Genomic DNA, 6,115 nt, shown 5'->3' on the forward strand with positions numbered 1-6,115 from the left:
ACGGGGCAATGGCAGTGTGGGCCATGACGGCACAGGGGACAGCTGCAGCCGCACACCTTGATGTTAGCAAATCTGGAGTTGGAGGGTTGGTCCCTCAGGGCAGTGGAAAGGTAAGGGTCTGACATCCGGTTCTCTTATACGCTATAGATCTGCCTTGATTTACAATGGGGTCATGTCCTGATAAACCCATTGTAAATTGAAAACACTGTAAACTGAAAATGCCCGTAATCCGCCTAACCTAGTGAACACCGCAGCTTAGCCTAGCCCACCTTCGATGTGCTCAGAACACCATGTTAGCCTACAGTTGCGCAAAACCATCTCGCGCAAAGCCTGTTTTGTAATAAAATGTTGGAATATCTCCCATAATTTATTGAATACTGTACTGAAAGCGAAAACCAGGATGGCCGTACGGATTCGGACTGGTTGTAAGCGTATTGGCTGTTTACCCTTGTGATCGAGGGCTGACTCCAAGCCGCGGCTCCCTGCCATTGCCCAGCGCCAGGTTTGAGGACCATGCCACTCTTTGCTAGCCCAGGAAAAGATCCACATTCAAAATTCGAAGTACGGTTTCTGCCGAAGGCATATGGCTTTGGCACCGTTACCAATTCGACAAATTGTAAGTTGAACCATCACGAGTCAGGAACTGTGTGCTATTGGTGACCACGGACAGGTCACTTAACCTCTCTGGGTCTCATCTGACACTTAAGAGAATTTAATGTAATAACACCTGTGAGAGTGCTCTGAGTTTTGTTCCTTTCTTCCTCTGATCACTGACCTTTGTTGCCCGTGGCTGTGGCTATGCAGGTCAGCTGGATCTCCTGCTTATGGTAGGGAGAAGGATCTGGATTCCCTGGCCATTCCAAGCCTTCTTCCAGGCTTCTGAGGGGCCGCTGTGCTCTGATGTCTACTTCCATTTCTTTCTTGTTCCTCTTTTTTTTTTTTCTTTTTGGTCTTTCTTGTTACTCTTTATTGCATTTCCTGGAAGCTGTGTGTATCTAGTTACCCCCTTCCTGCCTCACTGAGGGCCAGGGATCTACTCCCACCCTTCCCCCCAAGCTTGGGGTGAATTCCTCCTCCTGCAAACATCTTCCTAGCGTTATTATTTTTTTAACGATTTACTTATTTGAGAGAAAGAGAGAGAGATTGAGAGCATGTGCATGCATGGGGGGAGGGGCAGAGGGAGAGGGAGAGAGAGAATCTTCAGCAGACTCCATGCTGAGCATGGAGCCTGACGTGGGACATGATCTCATGACCCTGCGATCACAACCTGAGCCGAGACCAAGAGTTCACGCTTACCCATTGGGCCTCCCAGGTGCCGCCATCTTCCCGGCTATATTAGAGGGAGCACTTTCCTGGGCTCGCACTGAGGAACTGTCAGCGTCATGCTCCATTCCCATGCGGGGCCAAAGGAGATGGGCCCCTCCTCATGAGCAGAAGGTAATCATAATAAGGCCACTATCTACCTCTGAGGGCTGCACTCACCGGGTTTCATTTACTCTTTGCAGCACCCCTCTGAAATGGGTGCTATTATTATCCTCTCCTTAGTAGAGATGGGAAAAGCGAGGCTCAGAGAGGTGAAGTAACTTGCCCCAAACCACACAGCCAGTGAGGGAAGAGGTTGGACACGCATCCAGTCTGGCGCCAAGCCCTTTCTCTTAACTGGTGCTCACATTCCCATTCTGATTTTCTTTTGTGTTCTCTCCATTTGGTTACTTCAAAGTCACTCAGCCCAGTCCATACCTTCTAGAGGGCAGGAGCCTAAGCCAGCGTCTGGGAAGAGGCATGTGGTTAAGATGCTCTGAGGACAAAGGTGATGATGGTGACGGGATCCAGTTGCTGGCCTGGCGCGTAGGCCGGTTCAGGAAGTCGCCATGAAGCATGCAGCCCTGGCCTCCTACTTACCTCCGAGGACATTTTTCATTTTTCATCTTCTCCACAGCGATGCTCCTCAGATTTTCCTTATGGAGTTTCCAAGCAAGGCATCGGATCAGAGAAGCCAGAGGTCCTCAGGCTTGTTCATTTTCCTTCAGGACTCGCCAAGCAAGAGGTCCACTGGTCTGTGGCAAATCCCAGGGGCGTGGACAGAGAGGAAAGGACTCTTCCCCTGCTCAAGCGATACTCTCACCTCCCCCCCTTTTTTTTTTGCTGCTTTTCTTCCTCCTGAAACAAATAAAACTCAAACAAGACTTTCATAATAAAAATGTCTGCACCCGGTGTGGCCAAGATGATTTTAGGTGTTACTCACGGTGTTTAATCATGACACATGTGCGTGACATTATATAACACCGCACGACAGGATCCTCTTTTAAAATTCATCCCATCCTATCATTTAAAAAGGGCTCAACTTCCTCAGTCACCCAGGAACTGCAAAATAAAACGGCAATGCCGTGCAACTATGTATCCACCAGAACGGGTAGGCTGAGAAAAGATGGGATAGGTCAAGCGCTGGCCAGGGTAGGGAGCAATATACCGCGGACAGCAGTACGGACGCGCACACGGACTCTGCAAGACTTTCTGCCTGTCCTCTGCCTACCTAAGCTGAACCCATGCCCACACCACGAGCCAGAAATGCCATCTCTAGTAGAGCGGCAACGGAACTGTGTGCACATGCTCAACAAACAGCATGTTCTGGGAGGTTCGCAGCCCCTGTGTTCACAAGAGTCAAACGCTGCAAAGGATCCAGACGGCCATCCACGGCACCCTGGATAAATCCATGGTGGAACAGTCAGCGTGGAGCACGACGCCCACAACAAAAGGAACCAGTAACTAACTACATACAAGAATGTGGATGAATTTCACCAGCGTGATGGGGAGAAAGTCAGCCAGAGACAAAAAGACGGCCCGTTGTATGTTTTCGTTTCTGTGAGACGCAAAAAGAAGCACAACTCATCCTTGGTAGTAGGAGTCAGGATAATGGGGTGCTGGGGGTAATATCTGGAAAGAGGCATGAAGGGGCTTCTGGGTGCTATTTCTGTCCGCTTTCTTCACTTGGGTACTGGTTTTATGGAATTTGTGAACATTTATCAAGTTCATGGTATGTGTACTTTTTTGCATGAATAGTACATTTCAATACAGTTTAAAAAAATACACTTCTCCATCTGATGACTTAATGGAGATAAATCTCACCTCGGGCCTGGCTTGCCGTTAATACTTCTCTTTAGACTGGCTCATCGTTTGTGAACCAGGGGAGTGTGCCAGACGCAGACACTTCAGTGGGCAACAGTATCCAGCTTGAATGGAATGGCATTGTTTTGTTTTCGTCGTGTGTATTTTTACGGTTGCCATCTATATATGGCCATCAATCCTGGGTTTCCATTTACGGTAGTGATATAACGTTTATTTTAAAAATAGCTTTCCGTTGCCAAGAAAGAAAAAAGGGAACCGACTTAACATTAAAAAAATATTATGTAAATAATAGTACAGGGGGTACTTGGTTAAGGTAAACTTCTGTGAGGGTGGGGTTCGTGAAACACTTCAAATGGAAAAAGGCAGGGATTAGGGGGAGGGGAGAAAACCAGTTTCAGCCTGTCCCCATCTCTCAACAAGTCCCCACCGCCTGGCATCTTCTCTCAGGCCTAAGCACATACCCTTGACAGAGGACTCATGAGCAATTTAAAGGAAGGTATGCTCCAGAAACAGTGGGCACAGCAGGGACAAGGAGGACAGAGAGCCTGGGTTCACTCAACAAATATTTATCAAGCCTGTGAGTGCCAGGCACTGTGCGAAGCCCTGCGCCTGCCCTTAGGGAACAAAACGGTGGGTCAAGTCCCTCCACCTCTCCAGGCTTCCGATGGCAGACAGCCATCTGGTAGCAGCAGCCAGCCTTTCTGGAATAGAACTCTGAACTTCACAGGGGTTAGGACTTAAAAAAAAGATGGGGTTAGTGGTGGTGGCCCTGTGTACAGGGGGGAGCGGCGGTAAAACGGACTCTTCCCTCCCTAGGGAACTAGGAGAAAAGAATTGGGGTCTGGCCATCAGACTCATTCAGGAGAAATCTCTTCGAGTATTTTGCATTTGTCAAGTTAGCCTCACTGTTCATCTCCACGGTTCTTGGCTGAGAGATCAAGAACGTTAAACAGAGCTGGAAAGAGAATGATTCTCAAGGGTCCCTGAGTAGCTGAATGAATGAGTGAATGAAGGTCTCTCCTATCCCCTCTGCTGGACATCGCAGTCCAGAGTGGGAAGTACTGTGCAGAGTATTTTTAGAGACAGTACTTTTCATCCATTTGCTCATTTATTCATTCAACGTATTTGCTGCGTGCCTACTAGGTGCCAGGCACTGTATTTTAGATCGGCGCCCTGCCCACATGGTAACAGCTAGCCACTATTAGTTAAATTTTTGGGGAGTTCAAATTGAAATGTGTTCTAAGCATAAAATACACCCCAGAGCTTGAGGATTTCGTATGAGAAAAAGAATGCTAAATCCTTCATTAATAATTTTTAATATTGATTACCTATTAAAACGATATTTTGAATATATTGAGTTAAATAAAGTATTAAAATGGGTTTCACCTATCTCTTTTTACTATATTTTCATGTGGCTACTAGAAATTTGAAAATTGCACGGGTGGCTCACATTGGTGCTTTGCGTTAGATTTCCACGCTAGGCACTGTCCCTATGCTTGAAGGCACTCAGACCCTAGTGAGTGAGGACGATAGGAACAAATGTTACCAGGCAGGCACAAGGAGCCAGAGCACACCCAGGAGGAGAGATGACTGTCTCTTTTTCCTTGTGTCAGATCTGTACTAGACACAGCTCTGCGGACTTCCAGAAGTTGAGCTCCGTCTATTTCACTCCTCTGCTCAAGCATGGTCGCTGCAGCCCCTGCCCGCTGAATGGAGCCACATCTCCTCACAAGTCAGTGCCCCCCACCCCCAAGCACTCTGCAGGCCAAAGTGGACTTCCTTTCTCCAACCATCCTTTCCCACTTCACTGTCCTTGCTTTGGCTGGTTCCTCTGTTCCCAGTGTTCTTGCTATCTCTGCATTTCTAAGTTTCAATTTCAATTCTGATTCACCCATGACCCCCACCTCCCAACCTTCATCCCCCCTCTCTCCATCTAAATATTTCTCCCCCTCCAAGCTTCTGACTAACTCATTGTTTGTTCATCCTACCAAAATCTTCACCCCGAACACTGTTAATTCCTTAAGCCAGAACTTGCCTTCCCTGGGGCGTCTCACTCACCTCCCGCACCAGGTGGCCGCTTGGGCAGCAGCTGTTCAGTTCCGTCACATGGCTCTGGGTCCTAACGTTAGAGCTGGCATGGAGGGCTCCGGCAGGGGGAAGGGTGGCAAAGGCGCTGGGAAATTAAACCTGGGCTGGAGTCAGCTTAAGGGTGCATCCCTGGTCAAGAGAATCTCTCTGACAAGGGTCTTTGTTAGGGTCACAACCCAGGGACATGGGTGATAATTAAGGCCTGGTCCAGCTTGGAATGCTGGGAGTTAGGGGCAGCAAGGAGAGATGACTCAGTTCAAATCAAACAGAACCACGAAGGGAGGCCATCCTTGCGCATCTGCATTAGCCGAGACAGCTATAAATGCCCTTCCCCCGGGCCTCCTGTCACACCTGGAGGTCTGATCTGACCTCTCCAAGACCCCTGAAGCAGGGTGTTTGGGGATCTCTCCTTCAGCAAATGCCTCTAGATCGGGGAGAGGGGGCAACTAAGGGATTACTTTGGGGGAGGTCAAGCAGAGAGGAAGGGAGCAGGTTTCTCAGTGCCCAGAAATTGCATTTCTGCTAATGATATGTTACCGGATGCAGGTTGGGAAACTGCAGTGGTCACTAAGAGGGGCTGTTCAGGCGAGGCTGGTCTGGTGAATGGGAACCTGCTTCTTCTTCGGACGAACTCACTGAACACCACCAGAGCCATTGCCCCAAGCAACGTGTCAACACTGCGTGGAACCCCGAGGGTAGAGGGAGATGGTGGCAGTGGACTGAAATCTACTTGAGGGTCAAGACTACGTCTTATGTCTTTTGCCTTGCGCTCCGTTAGCCCAGTGCCAGCCACATCGGAAGCACGCAAACTAAGTCCTTCCGAACGGAACTGAAAACAGGAGACAAAAGCACCCACTTTTCTCCACTCCCGCGCGGATCCTATCCAAACCCCCAAGTCATT

At 48.9% G+C, this 6,115-nt stretch overlaps 1 long non-coding RNA gene across 2 annotated transcripts; it reads left to right on the forward strand.

The window, feature by feature from the left end:
- Positions 1-397: 397 nt before the first annotated feature.
- Positions 398-4,506, forward strand: LOC123000676 (uncharacterized). Of its 2 annotated transcripts, XR_006408820.3 has the most exons (3): positions 406-616; positions 1,313-1,437; positions 1,721-4,506. It is a non-coding gene; the product is annotated as an uncharacterized LOC123000676 (long non-coding RNA). The 2 variants fall into 2 exon arrangements; XR_008956508.1 differs by lacking the exon at positions 1,313-1,437 and having other exon boundaries at positions 398-616.
- Positions 4,507-6,115: the final 1,609 nt, after the last annotated feature.

This window comes from Ursus arctos, unplaced genomic scaffold (assembly GCF_023065955.2).
Source record: "Ursus arctos isolate Adak ecotype North America unplaced genomic scaffold, UrsArc2.0 scaffold_1, whole genome shotgun sequence".
Lineage (NCBI taxonomy): Eukaryota > Metazoa > Chordata > Mammalia > Carnivora > Ursidae > Ursus > Ursus arctos.